The sequence below is a fragment of the Oryctolagus cuniculus genome, chromosome 12 (assembly GCF_051225735.1).
Source record: "Oryctolagus cuniculus isolate XC-2025 breed Fujian yellow rabbit chromosome 12, ASM5122573v1, whole genome shotgun sequence".
Taxonomy (NCBI): Eukaryota; Metazoa; Chordata; class Mammalia; order Lagomorpha; family Leporidae; genus Oryctolagus; species Oryctolagus cuniculus.
The window spans coordinates 97772996-97789413 of NC_142878.1; the positions used below are offsets into that span (position 1 = coordinate 97772996).

General features: G+C 41.0%; 1 protein-coding gene across 11 annotated transcripts in view; it reads right to left on the reverse strand.

Moving 5' to 3' along the window:
• The window catches only part of LOC127482730 (monoacylglycerol lipase ABHD2), a 290474-nt gene that overhangs the window by 253272 nt on the left and 20784 nt on the right, over nucleotides 1–16418 (reverse strand). For all 11 annotated transcript variants that reach the window (XR_016218314.1, XR_016218325.1, XR_016218315.1 and 8 more), the window contains one exon: nucleotides 10016–10173. The gene's annotated coding sequence lies outside the window, so the exon portion shown is untranslated. The remainder of the gene's footprint in view (nucleotides 1–10015; nucleotides 10174–16418) is intronic.

Genomic DNA, 16418 nt, shown 5'->3' on the forward strand with positions numbered 1-16418 from the left:
GCCATTCTATGAGTCTGCTGTGTATCTCACTTCCCATGTTGGATCACTCTCCCCTTTATTTATTCTATCGGTTAGTGTTAGCAGGTACTAGACTTGTTTATGTGCTCCCTTTAATTCTTAGTCCTTCCATTATGATCAATTGTGAACTGAAATTGATCACTTGGAATAGTGAGATGGCATTGGTACAAGCCACCTTGATGGGATTGAATTGGAATCCCCTGGTATGTTTTTAACTCTACCATTTGGGGCAAGTCAGCTTGAGCATGTCCCAAATTATACATCTCTTCCCTCTCTTATTCCCACTCTTATGTTTAACAGGGATCACATTTCAGTTAATTTTTAACACTTAAGAATAACTGTGTATTAATTACAGTATTAAACCAGTCATATTAAGTAGAACAGACAAAAAAACTACTAAGAGGGATAATGTATTAAGTTGTTCATTAACAGTCAGGGCTATGCTGATCAAGTCACCGTTTCCCATAGTGTCCGTTTCACTTCAGGAGGTTTCCTTTTTGGTGTTCAGTCAGTTGTCACCGATCAGGGAGAACATATGGTATTTGTCCCTTTGGGACTGGCTTATTTCACTCAGCATGATGTGTTCCAGATTCCTCCATTTTATTGCAAATGACTGGATTTCGTTGTTTCTTACTGCGGTATAGTATTCTAAAGAGTACATATCCCATAATTTCTTTATCCAGTCTACCGTTGATGGGCATTTAGGTTGGTTCCAGGTCTTAGCTATTGTGAATTGAGCTGTAATAAACATTAATGTGCAGACTGCTTTTTTTGTTTGCCAATTTAATTTCCTTTGGGTAAATTCCAAGGAGTGGGATGGCTGGGTTGAATGGTAGGGTTATATTTAGGTTTCTGAGGAATCTCCAGACTGACTTCCATAGTGGCTTGACCAGTTTGCATTCCCACCAACAGTGGGTTAGTGTCCCTTTTTCCCCACATCCTATCCAGCATCTATTGTTGATAGATTTCTGAATGTGAGCCATTCTAACTGGGGTGAGGTGGAATACCGAAATCAATACACAATTCTTCTTAAGTGCTGAAACTTAACTGAAAAGTGACTGCTGTTAAATATAAGAGTGGGAATAAGAGGGAAGAGATGTGCAATTCGGGACATGCTCAAGCTGACTTACCTCAAACAGTAGAGTTAGAAACATACCAGGGGATTCCAATTCAATCCCATCGAGGTGGCATGTACCAATGCCATCGCACTAGTCCCAGTGATCAATTTCTGTTAACAATTGATTGTAATAATAACGACTAAGAACCTAAGAGATCACATAAACAAGAATAGTGTCTGCAAATACTAGCTGATAGAATCAAAAAGGGAGAGAATGATCCAACATGGGAAGTGAGATACACAGCAGACCCATAGAATGGCAAATGTCCTAACAGCACTCTGGCCTCAGAATCAGCCCTTAAGGCATGCGGATCCGGCTGAAATGCCCATGAGAGTATTTCAGGCATGGAAAGCCAAGACACTCTGGGGGAAAAAAAAAAACCTAAATGAAAGATCTCCGTGAGTGAGATCCCAGTGGAAAGAACGGGTCATCAAAGAAGGAGGTACCTTTCTCTGAAGGGAGGAGAGAACTTCCACTTTGACCATGGCCTTGTGTAAAAATGATCAGTCAGTGAACTCAGGGGGCTTCCATAGCCTTGGCAGCTCATGACAAGAGCCTAGGGTGATTACTGAGGCCATAAACAAGAGTGTCAATTTGTTAAGTCAACAACAGGAGTCACTGTGCACTTACTCCTCATGTAGGATCTTTGTCCTTAGTGTGCTGTACATTGAAATTTAATGCTATAACTAGTACTCAAACAGTATTTTTCACTTTATGTTTCTGTGTGGGAGCAAACTGTTGAAATCTTTACTTAAGGTATGCTAAACTGATCTTCTGTATATAAAGAGAATCGAAAATGAATCTTGATGTGAATGGAAGGGGAGAAGGAGTGGGAAAGGGGAGGGTTGCGAGATGGAGGGACGTTATGGGGGGGAAGCCATTGTAATCAATATTCTGTACTTTGGAAATTTATATTCATTAAATAAAAGTTAAAAAACAAACAAAAAAAGATATCCTCAGTATTTCATATTGAAGGCTTAGAGAGATGATACACTATAGGATTTACAGTTCTTAAGAACCACTTAAGTACTGAATGTAATAAACAGAGGTGTGTTCTTTATAATGTGAAAAAAAGGAACAACCTTTAATAGCCATGAATTCAAAAGAAAATCACCATCTCAAAGAACTGTCTGCACCCCCACATTCACTTCAGCATCATTCACAATTCCATGATATGGAAATAACCCAAATGTTTGTTGATGGACCTATAGGGTAAAATGGGATACACACACAGTGGAATCCTCGCCAACCTTAAAAAGAAAGGAAATACTACTTTAACTTGTCACAAGATGGATCCAAAAGTATGGAACTATAGGACATTACAATGAGTGAAACAAGACACAGAAATAAGAAATACTACATAAGCACACTTACATGTGGAATATACAAAAGTCAAACTAACACAGGGAGCAGGATGGTGTTTGTGATGAACTGGAAGCATGAAAATGAAGAGATGTTAGTCACAAGGTACAAATACATGGTTATGGTGCTGGAGCTGGGGTGTTTTTAAAAGCTTGAGCCTCCACCTGGACTGCCAGCATCCCATATGGGCACAAGACCGAGTCCCAGATGCTCCACTTCCCATTCACCTCCCTGCTAATGTGCCTGGCAAAGCACTAGAAGACGACCCCACACCTTGGGCCCCTGTGCCAAAGCAGGAGACCTGGGGACAGCCCTGCCACTGAGGACATTTGAGGAGTGAAATAATGCATGAGATGAGATATCCCTCATCCTCTCTCTCTGTCTCTGTCTTACTCTCTTCTCTCTTTCCTGCCTTTCTATATTTTTTATGTGACAGGTAGAGTTATAGACAGTGAGAGAGAGAGACAGAGAAAGGTCTTCCTTCCATTGGTTCACCCCCCAAATGGCCTCTACAGCTGGTGCTGCACTGATCCAAAGCCAGGAGGCAGGTGCTTCCTCCAGGTCTCCCATGCGATTGCAGGGCCCAGGCACTTGGGCCATCCTCCACCATCCCGGGCCACAGCAGAGAGCTGGACTGGAAGAGGAGCAACCAGGACTAGAACTTGGTGCCCATATGGGATGCCGGCGTCGCAGGCAGTGGATTAACAAAGTGAGCCACAGCGCCGGCCCCTGCCTTTCAAATAAATCTTACAAAAATCAAATTTACAATTATGAGCTAAGTTTTGAAAATCTAATACCTACCCCAGGTAACCAGTTCACACTATATTCTGTACTTGTAATTTCCTAGGTCAGTATTCTTAATAAAACACTATGAAAATGATAGGAGTGTAAGTGAGAGGGCAGATATGGTAGGAAGAATTACTATGCTGCTAAAGATGTATTTATTGAATGCATAAAATATGTGTACCTTAAAAAAAGCTTTCTGGGAAAATACATAAATAAAATAAGTTTAAGAAATACAATAAGAGTGATAAATTTGTTAAGTAGCTTCACTGTACTAATCCTTTCATACTGTATTGTAAGAACCAGGAGAGTCGAAAGGTTTGTGTGAAAATGCAATATATAGATCAGACTCATATAGAAACACATATTGTGTGCCTTGAATATATACAATTTTTGTTTCTCAGTTATACTGTTATAAGGCTGAAAAATAACACATGCAAAAATAGATTCCTATACTTAAAATGCAAATAAAAATTAAGGAACTTAGGTTAATATTGTGGGGTTTCGGTAGGCTTCATGGGATAGAAATGATTTTTAAAACATTCATGATCAGACGAGATCAGGTGCGACAGGATGGTATGGCCGTAGACTATACTATACAGCAGTCAAAAACAACGAAACCCAATCATTTGCAACAAGATGGAGGAATTTGGAAAACATCATGCTGAGTGAATTAAACCAGTCCCAAAGGGACAAATATCATATGTTCTCCCTGATTGACGACAACTGAGACCAAAGGGGAAAGTTTTTGAAGTGAAATGGACACTATGAGAAACAGTGACTTGATCAGCTCTTGTCCTGACTGCTGCTGTACAATGTAATACTTTATCCATTTTGGTATTTTTTTTTGTTCTAGTAACATTGGTTGAACTCTGTAATTAACACACAATTATTCTTAGGTGTTTACATTTTAACTGAAAAGGGATCCCTGTTAGGAATTTGGAAAACATTATGCTGAGTGAAATAAGCCAATCCCAAAGGGACAAATATCACTTGTTCTCCCTGATAGGTGACAACTAACTGAACACCAAAAAGGAAACCTGTTAAATGAAATGAACACTATGAGAAACGGTGACTTGATCAGCCCTCACCCTGACTGTTGATGAGCAGCTTAATATGTTATCCCTCTTAGTATTTTTTTTGTTTGTTCTACTTAATACTTTTGGTTGAATACTGTAATCAATACACAATTATTCTTAAGTGCTAAAACTTAACTGGAAAGTGATCGCTGTTAAATATAAGAGTGGGAATAAGAGGGAAGAGATGTGCAATTCGGGACATGATCAAGCTGACTTACCTCAAACAGTAGAGTTAGAAACATACCAGGGGATTCCAATTCAATCCCATCGAGGTGGCATGTACCAATGCCATCGCACTAGTCCCAGTGATCAATTTCTGTTAACAATTAATCGTAATGATAGGACTAAGAACCAAAGGGATCACATAAACAAGAATAGTGTCTGCAAATACTAGCTGATAGAATCAAAAAGGGAGAGAATGATCCAACATGGGAAGTGAGATACACAGCAGACCCATAGAATGGCAAATTCCTAACAGCACTCTGGCCTCAGAATCAGCCCTTAAGGCATGCGGATCCGGCTGAAATGCCCATGAGAGTATTTCAGGCATGGAAAGCCAAGACACTCTGGGGGAAAAAAAAAACCTAAATGAAAGATCTCTGTGAGTGAGATCCCAGTGGAAAGAATGGGTCATCAAAGAAGGAGGTACCTTTCTCTGAAGGGAGGAGAGAACTTCCACTTTGACCATGGCCTTGTCTAAATATGATCAGAGTCGGTCAACTCAAAAGGCTTCCATAGCCTTGGCAGCTCATGACAAGAGCCTAGGGTGATTACTGATGCCATAAACAAGAGTGTCAATTTGTTAAGTCAACAACAGGAGTCACTGTGCACTTACTCCTCATGTAGGATCTCTGTGCTTAGTGTGCTGTACATTGAGATTTAATGCTATAACTAGTACTCAAACAGTATTTTTCACTTTATGTTTCTGTGTGGGAGAAAACTGTTGAAATCTTTACTTAATGTATGCTAAACTGATCTTCTGTATATAAAGAGAATCAAAAATAAATCTTGATGTGAATGGAAGGGGAGAGGGAGTGGGAAAGGGGAGGGTAGTGGGTGGGAGGGATGTTATGGGGGGGGAAAGCCATTGTAATCCATAAGCTATACTTTGGAAATTTATATTCATTAAATAAAAGTTAAAAAGAAGAAAAAAAAGTATAACATTCATGATATGGGCTGGCATTTTGGCGTAGCAGCTGAGGCCAACAAATGCAATGCCAGCATCCCATATGGGGACCAGTTCCAGTCCCAGTTGCTCCATTTCTGATCCAGCTCTCTGCTACAGCTTCGGAAAGCAGTAAAGGATGGCCCAAGTCCTTGGGCCCTTGCACCCACGTGGCAGACCTGAAAGAAGCTCCTGGTCCCTGGCTTCAGATCAGCGCAGTTCTGGACATTGCCACCATCTGGGGTGTGATCCAGCAGATGGAAGACCTCTCTCTCCGCCTCTCCTTCACTCTCTGTGTAACTCGGACTTTCAATTAAATAAATCTTAAGAAATTATTCATGAACTTGACTAAACTAAATTTTTTTTATTTAATGAATATAATTTCCAAAGTACGACTTATGGATTACAATGGCTTCCCCCCCATAACGTCCCTCCCACCCGCAACCCTCCCCTTTCCCACTCCCTCTCCCCTTCCATTCACATCAAGATTCATTTTCGATTATCTTAATATACAGAAGATCAGCTTAGTATACATTAAGTAAAGATTTCAACAGGACTAAACTAAATTTCAGGCAGTTTCTATTTTGAAAATAAAGATTCAGGATTTCTATCAAGAGAATATTTAAGACAATGTCCAAGTAACATATTACACTGCCATCTCATCTCCCTCAAACTGAAAACTCAGAAATAGAAAAGGAAAGGAAGTGTATCTGAAGGAAACAGGAAAGTGAAAAGTGAAATGAGAACTATAAATTACTATATGCTATTCTACCACCCAGGTGTGTACATTCCTATGTGCATGTAACACAGTTACATATTACAGGCAGGTTGAGAATTCCCCAATTAAGCTATGGAACTGAAAATGCAGGCCCTGCTTCATCAGCATGTGACCAGTGACACTGCAACTGTACCAAACTCTAAAGAGTACACTCCCTGCTATCCAAATTCCTACTGGATTTAACTTGAATTTGTATCCTGTAAATGAAGTCTGATAGGAAGATGGGGCAAGTGCACAGTCTGAGTTCTCACTGACTCACTGGGACAGGTCTTGGTCACAGTCCTCAGGCTCACTGCCCTAAAAAGCCTTCCATTTCCCATCACTGGTGACAACTATGGCCCTTGGTTCAAAGCAACACTTGGTTGTGGGCACATTATGTATAGAGAACACACGTTTGGGGAGGCACCATGGTAGTTTCTCACCTAAACTCAATCTAAATTCCTAGGGTTTCCATATTGAAATGCATGACAATTTTTAAACAACACAATCAATTTTCAGTTCCTACTAGGAGCTACACATTATGGAGTTAGTTCTGTCAAGGTTTAGAATTTACACTTTCCTATAATTTTCACAATGACATTCTTTTAGTTTATTTTGTAATCACAAGAAAGGAAGGAGGAAGGAGGGCAGGATGCTAGGGAGAGGAGGGAAAGGTGCCAAGTACATGCTCTATGTTCACCTTTATATAAATAAAAATTATTAAAAAAAGAAATTTAGCTGTGAAAACTGTAAGATGAAATATACAAACCAAATGGAGATACCATGTATTTAAGTTGAAGAACAAACCAAAACATGGCAATACCAAAATATTAAACCAGGATGCTCACAGCAGTATGGCAGGGCCTTCCCCGTGGAATGAGTAGCAGCACAGGCCTACAGCATCTTAGTCACCAGGGGCTGCAGCCTCTGCCAGGGTCAGGGGTGCTCACACTGGACTTGCTTCACTGGATCAATAGGTGGCAATGTCTTCACCGATCAGGTTGCTTTAGAACCCATTTTCATAAATGGCAGGACCCCAGCAGATATCATGAAGTATTTATCTGGAAAACTGTGGATCCCATTACACTGATCATGGTATCCCTATGTACCTCCAAAATTTAGGGGTCTGCCAAGAATTACTCAAATTCTACCTGCACAGAGCAGAGGGCTATACACCATGAACATTAGTCTACCACAAGAATATTTCTTGGGGATGGCACTGCGGCATAGCAGGAAAAGCTTCTGCCTGTAGTGCCGGCATCTCATAAGAGCACTGGTTTGAGTCCCCACTGCTCCACTTCCGATCCAGCTCTCTGATATGGCCTAGGAAAGTGGAAGATGGCCCAAGTGCTTGGGCCCCTGCACCCACGTGAGAGACCCAGAAGAAGCTCCAGGCTCCTGGCTACATACCAGCTCAGCTCTGGCAATTGTGGCCCTACGGGGAGTGACCCAGCAGACTCTCTCTCTGCCCCTGCCTCTCTATATCTCTGTCTTTCAAATAGTTAAATAAATCTTAAAAAAAACCTTTCTTTCCCCATTTGACACTCACATGTCATCTTCCAAAGTAATCAGGTGGGGAAATCAAGCAAGGTGATTCATTAGTGTAGGAGGGGTTACCAATCACATAGAGCTCAGTGTCTGTTGAAGCAGCAATTTTAAATTTAACGTCATATGTAAGAAAATATTTACAAAGTTTCAATGTCTTTGAAAGCAGCACTCTGAAAACTACACATATACCAATTCATTGAAGGATTTCCTGGACTCCATGCCTGTTCTCTCACTACAGCACTTCAGTAGAAAGCTTTATAATATTTGCAATATTGAACTGCAAGTCACAGTTTCAGTTTTTCCATTCATAATTATTGAGGCCTACATAACTCACAAACAAAATTGTATAAAGGTGAAACAAAGGCACTGTTTGTAGCAAACTCTCCATCTAGTTTTCCCCCATAGATATGACTTTCGTTAAACAGAGGAAAAGCATCTTAAGATGTTTGGCATAAACCACTCGAATTTTGGAATCTCCCCAGAAAGTTTCTATATTTTAACTTCTTATTAGTAGTACATTAGAAATTGCTAGCCGAGGATTTTTGTGGGAAATGCTAAAGTTTTATGATGGTCACAGGAGCAGAGGTGTGGAAAACGTGACAGAATTGAGACATAAAAGTGAAAAGCAAAAGAATCACATATTCATGTGGCTTTGAGAAGGGTGTAGGGACCAGCCAGCCTTTGAGATGCCTGGTGACTGTTATCAGAGAACATCTGTGGATGGGGAGCATGAGAAAACAAAAGAACAGATTTTTCTTGTTGTGTTGTGTGTAAGAGAAAAGAATTATGGAATCAAGGAACCAAGCTCTAAAATAGCCAAAACGAGAAAACTGTGGGCAATATAAACAGGTCTAGCTAATGATGGGAGTAAAAGCCAAGACCTTCCTGAAACACAGTACAGAGATAAGGCTGTCTAGGATGGGAAGACCAGTGAGAACAAACACCTGGACTTAACATGAGGTCATTTCAACTTCTAGATTTGAACAATCAGCACTAACAGGAACACCAAGAGTGGATACTGAGGAAACTGGAACATCCATGAGGACTTGCACCAAGGGGCTGTTTCAGAGTAGTCACTGGTCAGCATCTCATACAATGAGGATCAAGGAATGATCCTTGGGTGTCAACACTAGTAACTGCTAACCAGAAGGAAGGAAGACTTAATTCACCACATACTGTAAGAACCAAACCACAGAACACAATACCTACAGATTTTGAAATTTTGTGTTGTTTGAAACACAGGGACAAATAGGGATTTCATTTCATCAACTGAAGTTTTAGAACCAATTACATGGCAACCAGAGTGGATACTGCCCAGAAACAATGCCCCTGCCTTCTCAGACCTAAAAATGGTCTAGAAATATCATAATCCAAATGATTTCAATATTTCAAAATCTAATTTAGAAGTAAAAAGAACCTCTACTGAGTTATTCAGAACCTTACAGTTTTATAACTGAAACGAACATACTTAGGAAGTAATGCTTACTACTAGAAATTTCGGTGCCATCCTCGGATCTAGGTGCCTCTGATGATAAACAGAGTCACCATATGCCTAGTTAATGCAATAATATGATTGGGATATGTAAATTTTACATGATATGTCTCCCCATATAACCATATTCATTAACACAACAGAACAATGTATTCCTCAGGAACTTTTTCATAAAATTAGGGAACACTGGATATCACAGAGGCAGAATTAGAATTCAGTGGGGCAGTGACAACAATATACAACCATCTTTTTGGGGTTATCACTCAATGCTATCACTGCTGTGTTGGAGAACCCTTAATGAAAACTGAGATAAACCATCTAAGCAAATTAGGAAAAACAGGAAGCAAATCTTGCAAGCAGGAACTACCGTTTTGGTGACCAGATCCATTTTCTCAGCTCCTATACACTAAGTAGAACTATAAATCCAGAAAATAAAACAAGAGACCTGGAAATTCACACAGTCACCGGGCATCTAAATTGCCTACCCAAAAGAAGATGACTCACCTGCGGGTTCACCTATCCTGGCATCAGAATTCAGCCAGGTAGGCTCACACCTCCTGGAACTGTACATGATACCTCCAAGCACATATATATTTTAAATATAAAATTTAAAATCTATTTAGAACATATGATATTAAATTTATAATATAGAAGTATATGAATGATATGCACAAGCATTTCAAGAAGACTCACCAGGCGAGGATGGACAAACCTGAGGGTCCTGCTGAATCCACTGCCACTCCTCTGACACTGGCAGCCTGGCCCTTCCTGCAAGTATTGCTCTTGGCTGCTCACCTCCTTGTTCTTAGAGCCAGGGCTTAGCACATGTTCCAATGAAGAGCTCCACGACGCTGGACACCAAGAAGAGAAAAGGGAAACAGCAACACTGAGTATCCTTTTTATAAACTCGGTATTCAACGGCATACATCAAGTCTGATTGGATTACCTCCAGGCCCAACAATCAGAAAACAAAGACCAAGCCTGTGCAGGCTTGCACAGAGGGTGTGGCTCCAGGCTTCTCCTGAGCTCCTGCTGTCTGTCCCAAGTAGGCAGTGAGGCCAGGCTCCAGTGTAGTGGGGCCACAAGTTGATTGTTTGTTTCACTTCTGTCATGGAATTTATTCCACCATTCGATCTATTTTTTTTTTATTTTTTTTTTATTTTTGACAGACAGAGTGGACAGTGAGAGAGAGAGACAGAAAGAAAGGTCTTCCTTGTGCCGTTGGTTCACCCTCCAATGGCTGCCGTGGCCGGTGCACTGCAGCCGGTGCATTGCACTGATCCGAAGCCAGGAGCCAGGTGCTTCTCCTGGTCTCCCATGAGGGTGCAGGGCCCAAGGACTTGGCCCATCCTCCACTGCACTCCCGGGCCATAGCAGAGGGCTGGCCTGGAAGAGGGGCAACTGGGACAGAATCCGGCGCTCCGACCAGGACTAGAACCCGGTGTGCCAGCAGCACAAGGCAGAGGATTAGCCTATTGAGCCGTGGCGCTGGCCCACCATTCAATCTAAAATTTGACAGAGTTTTTCTCTCTAGGTATAGTACATACTCATCTGCTTTTTCTCCTTAGAGTGCTCAAATAAAGTGAAATTGCTTTTATATGACTCATGCATTGGGAGGGGTGGTTGTTTTTCAACTACTTGATTACAGAAAGAAAACAAGTATGGGATGTTGGCATTACAGGTGGTGGCTTAACCCACTGCACCACAACACTAGCCCCTATCCACAGAAGTTTAGAAGCCCAATGAGTCAGAAAATAGATGTGCAAGGAATGAAAATATACAGTTTCGGTAAGTCTGAATTATTTTTATTGCAGTAAAAAAGAAAACACATAGATATTTCAACTAGGTGATGAGGTGTCAGATATCACACAAATGATTCATTTAGCATCATCGTTACCACTGCTCTATCTTTTCCTCTAACAACTGGTTTGGACACTTGCTTTAAATGTGTGGCCAACCTTGGAAAGCTGGAAATCTTGATGCCAAGCAGATGTGAGATGAAATTTAAAACAGAACCATACCAGCTAGAACCACAGCCTAGACCTAATTCTAGTATTTACCTCTTGGAGATAGTTGGAAATCATAAACTATATAAGTAAGAAAACACCATCTCCACCTCCAGATTCCACATTAAGTACCATGTGCACTGACCAACAATGCTTTACTCCCTCCTCCTTAATAAAAAAAAGAATAAAAATAAGTCTATGATTGCTGCACTATGCTTATAAGATACCTCTGCTTAAAGATACACCATTAAATACAAAATTTCAAGGTTGTATCATAACTCTAAGAGGTTTGTAACTCAGAGAAAGTTCCAGGAGGCAAGGTTAGGCCTGTCCTTGTCTCTAGAAAAGTGGGCAACCCCTCAGGGCCGCAACTGTTCCCCCCCGAGGGGACTCAAAACCATGTGAGTGAGCAATATTGAAAAGTCACAACTTGAAGGACTGTGTGCTAATGGAACCCTACCAACCATTTAAATGAAGAGAGAACCATCATGCAGCCATTGTGCGGATACGACACCACCTGTGGGTAAGGCTTCCCAGGTGTGCACAGCACTAGCCCTGGAAGTGCCAGTCACAGAGTGTAACGGTGCCCATGGGATCTGTGCAGTGTGACCACTTTTTCAGTAATAACATCTCTACCCAACAGCTCTCGAGTAGCTCAGGAGTGTAACAGGTACATTGTGTAAAAACAAGAAGTGATTTTTACACAGTTTCAAGAATATCAATCAGCTCACTTCACACAAGTCAGCATGTGTCATTTCTGATGAACACTACCAGCAAACTTCAACAAAAATTTCAGTGAAGGTTTTACGTCAGTTTGTACTGTGGGTCTGTAAGGTTCTTTTTCTTTCTACTTGAGGCTTTGAATGGTTAAAGGTTCTTTATTAAAAACATTTCATTTATTTTAAAGGTGGAGTTACAGAACGAGAGGGAAGGAGGGAGGGAGGACGGGAGGAAGAGAGACAGAGAGAGAGAGAGAGAGAGAGATCTTCCATACACTAGTTCATTCACCAAATGGCCACAATGGCCAGGGCCGTGCCAGAACGAAGCCAGGAGACAGGAGCATGGGCGCAGGAGCCCAAGCACTTGGGCTATCTTGTGCTGCCCTCCCAAGTGCATTAGCAGACAGCTGGATTGGAAGTGTAGCTAGGACTCTGATTCAGTGCCCATGTGGGATGCTGATATCACGGGCGGCAGCTTTACCAGCTAAGCCACAACGGTGGCAACAAATGTTCATATTTTTTACTTTAAAGATTTATAAAACCCCTCTGAAAGTTAGACTTTTTATAACACAGCTAATAACTCTGAAAGGACTAGAGTTAATAATGGGTGGAGTAGGGCATTTGGTACAATGGTTAAGGAGAAACTACCTGACCTGCTGAGTGGACAGTGCTGTCTGTGACTGTCCTCCAACCTACTACTTTATTTTCAGCTGTGAGCACCAGAGCTTTGAAAACACTTTTAATAATGTACAACACAAAGAGGCAGAACAAAGGGCAGTCAGGTACAAGAGTGCACTGCTCTAGTCTTATCCACACTGAAGGTGCGGAGGTCTGTTCAACTCCTGTGTAAATTTCAACCAGGTCAGCCTTCTGGTAGTGAAAGAGCTGGCATGCAATGCCACTTCATTCTACAGAATGCTAACAGAGACTTGCTGTCTAGTGGTTAAGATGCTGCATTCTAGTGGTTCAAGTGCTACCGTACATGAACAGCGTCACTCTTTCAAAGACACACACATGCGGTTCACAGTTTCATTTGCCTCAACACGGCATTTGATAAAGAAATTAAGTAGCTCAATTATCTCCCTCTAGCAAATCAAAAGTCAGTGCAGCTCCGGGGCTTCTTCTGGAACCTGCCTGACTGGCTTTTTTCTCAGGCCTTCTGAACTTGCTATTGCCAGACCCAGCTTGATGGGGCCTTCTACAGGTTATCAGTGGGGCTCAGGTTTCGCTGCACATGGGTCTCTATTCAAGAGTCCTATCAGGATGAAGGGCAGGATGGGAGAGGGAGTGGGAGAGGGGAGGGCCACGGGAGAGAGGGAGGTTTGGGGGGGGGGAAGCCACAACAATACACAACTTGCACTTTGTAAATTCACATTTATTAAATAAAAAATAACTATATAACAAAAAAAAGAAAAAAAACTTAATACTTTACCCTTTTAGTATTTTTATGTTCTACTTAAAACTATTGGTTGAACTCTGTAATTAATACACAATTACTCTTAGGTGTTTAATTAATGCTATAACTAGTACTCAAATGGTATTTTACACTTTGTGTTTCTGTGTGGGTGTAAACTGTGGAAATCTTTACTTAATATAAAGATCTTTACTTAATATACTTAATATAAAGATAATTGAAAATTAATCTTGATGTGAATGGAAGGGGAGAGGGAGTGGGAGAGGGGAGTGTTGTGGGTGGGAGGGAAGTTATGGGGGGGAAGCTATTGTAATCCATAAGCTGTACTTTGGAAATTTATGTTCATTAAATAAAATATATAGAAAAAAGAGTCCCATCAGCAGAGAACCTTCCAAGACCATCCGAGTGGCATCCTCTCTTGCACCTGGTCTCCCCACACACACCTCCTCCCTTGTCCTTTTCTCTGCTTTATTTTTCATCTGAAGTCTTCACCATACTTGACATTATATTCTACTGGATGTGTTCAAGGCTGACCCACACTAGAATGCAAGCTCTTGAAGGCAGAGCATGGTCTTGTTTATCATGCTATTCCCAGGGTCCATGGCCAGTAACAGCCTTCAAGAAACATTATCTGAATTAATAAACAGGAATGAAAGCCAAACACCTCTGTTTCTAGCTTAACATATGCTCACCTCCCTGCTAGCTATAACGGACTCCTCTACACCACCTGCCCTTGGTGTGCCAACAGGGAGTGATGAAAGGGCAGCTCTTGTCTTGTGTTGAAGCAGAGATGCTTCACTGAAAGGAATGTGAATTATAAAAACCTGGTGTTGATGGAAAGCACAGGAGATTACCTCACTGTTTGTGGAAGTCTAGATGGATGCAACCCTGGAGGATAATTTAGAAGGACCTAGCAACATTTTAAACAGGACTGTACTTGACCTAGTGATTCTCAAATAACACAGGTCATCAAAACAGCAGTTCCTGGGATGCTCAGGTATGGATATTCCAGGTTTCTCAGTGCAGCATTATTTTAATGGCAAAAAAATCAGAATTATCACACAAAATGGCAACCACTTATATTGGAATACAATGTAATCTTATACAGTCACTGAAGAGAATGAGATCTATATGTTTATAATGATACAAAAATTACTATACTGTCAAGTATAAAAAGGAAGATGGAAAACCATCCTATCAAGAACACAGTTCTGCACAAAGTCATTTCTATGTGCATGTGAGCACAGTACAAACACAAATACACCCAACCATACCCACCCACCCCCCCCACACACACTTTTATTAAGGTGCGGAAAGCACCTGGAAGAGGACACATCAAACTGTCACCAGTGCTTCGGACATCTCCAAACAGAGCTGAGGGGTAACTTCCATTTTCTTTTTTTCAATTTCCACTTTCTAAATCATAAATTTTGTAATGTGCACACTTTAGGGACAAGTAAATCACATTCAGAATAACAAAAAGTAAAGATGCTGAACTTCTTTTAAATTCTGGAGCCAAAAATCATCAATATTTATAAAACTAAAATTCTGGGCTTTGGTATCAAGTTCCAGATGAACAAATGCAGCCACTATTTCAGGCTTTATTTATTGCTGACCCATAAAATGAGGCTGGGAACACTCGTCCTATCCTCAGCTCAGGGTTCCCAGGTAGCTAAATTAAAGCCATAGGAAGAATTAAAAGTGAAACGTATGGCCTGGGAAAGCAGCAGAAGATAGCCTAATTCTTGGGCCCCTGAAACCATGCAGGGGACCTCGAAGAAGCTCCTGGCTCCAGCTTTTGAATCGGTTCAGCTCTGGCCATTGCAACCATTTACGGAGTGAATCAGTGGATGGAAGACCTCTGTCTCTGTCTGTAACTCTACCTCACAAATAAATAAATGAATCTAAAAAATTTGCTCTCTCTCCCACTGCTTTTCAGAGAGAAGGTGGATAAAAAGGTGCTGTGGGCTCTAAATCCATTTGACAAAAAGGACTAAGATTATGATCAGGAGCAGTAGTAAGCAAGCTTTCAACCACAAAATAGAATAAAAACTGTTTCTTAGCACACCAAGTGTTGGTCCATTGCTACTCAAAAGCAAAGCATTCCATCCTTGTAATTATGCTCACACAACATGCTTTTATATACCCTAGCGGTGTGGAAAATTTCTTCAGAATACTCAAGATTTATTTTTAAAGAAGAGAAAATGCCTGCTTTGATAAAATGAACATGCCTGCACTTGAAGAGAAAAGGAAACATTTAGAAAAAAAGCAGTGAAACCACCAGACTGTGAAAAGGATACTTTATCCACCAGGAAGTTTCTGAAAGCTGTTTTTCTGTCATATACAAACAAGGTATCCAAACTCAGGACTGAACAACATGTTCTACCAGTGCCACACAGCCACAATCCTAAATTATGGTTCTTGCCAAGGCTTCAAATAGAGGGTACACTTCTAATTATGCTGGGTAAGCTCCAACTCCCTCAGTTTTGAGCAAGCTGCAAATTGCAGTCCAGTGCTGCAAAGTTCTATCAAGTTCCTAGTATCACAGGTTCAGTAAGTTATAACAAACTTAAGATGGTGAATTTACTGATAACAAAAGATTGCCAAAAAGACTTTTCACATACATTTCCTCAGGTTTTTAAACAGAAGGCATTTTAAAGTTGCTATAGCAATATAAAGCGAAAGTAAAGACCGCCACTGTTAAGGTCAGAGATGCTCTGTCTCATCTGCATTCCTTTTGTAGGTTGAATCCTATTAGTGAGTCTCAAACACCATTCTGTAGAACTTCATAGAGTTTTTAATTTCACAAGGCTGTAGTGATTGTATCGGGAGCCCAGTCAGACAACCTAGTCTGTACTGCTCAAAAAATCCCAGCAATCCTTGTGGTCACTTCAATTCTAGAAGTCTCTTCTGCCTTCGCATTTATTGCTACGAATATTTCTCTGCCTTTTTTATGA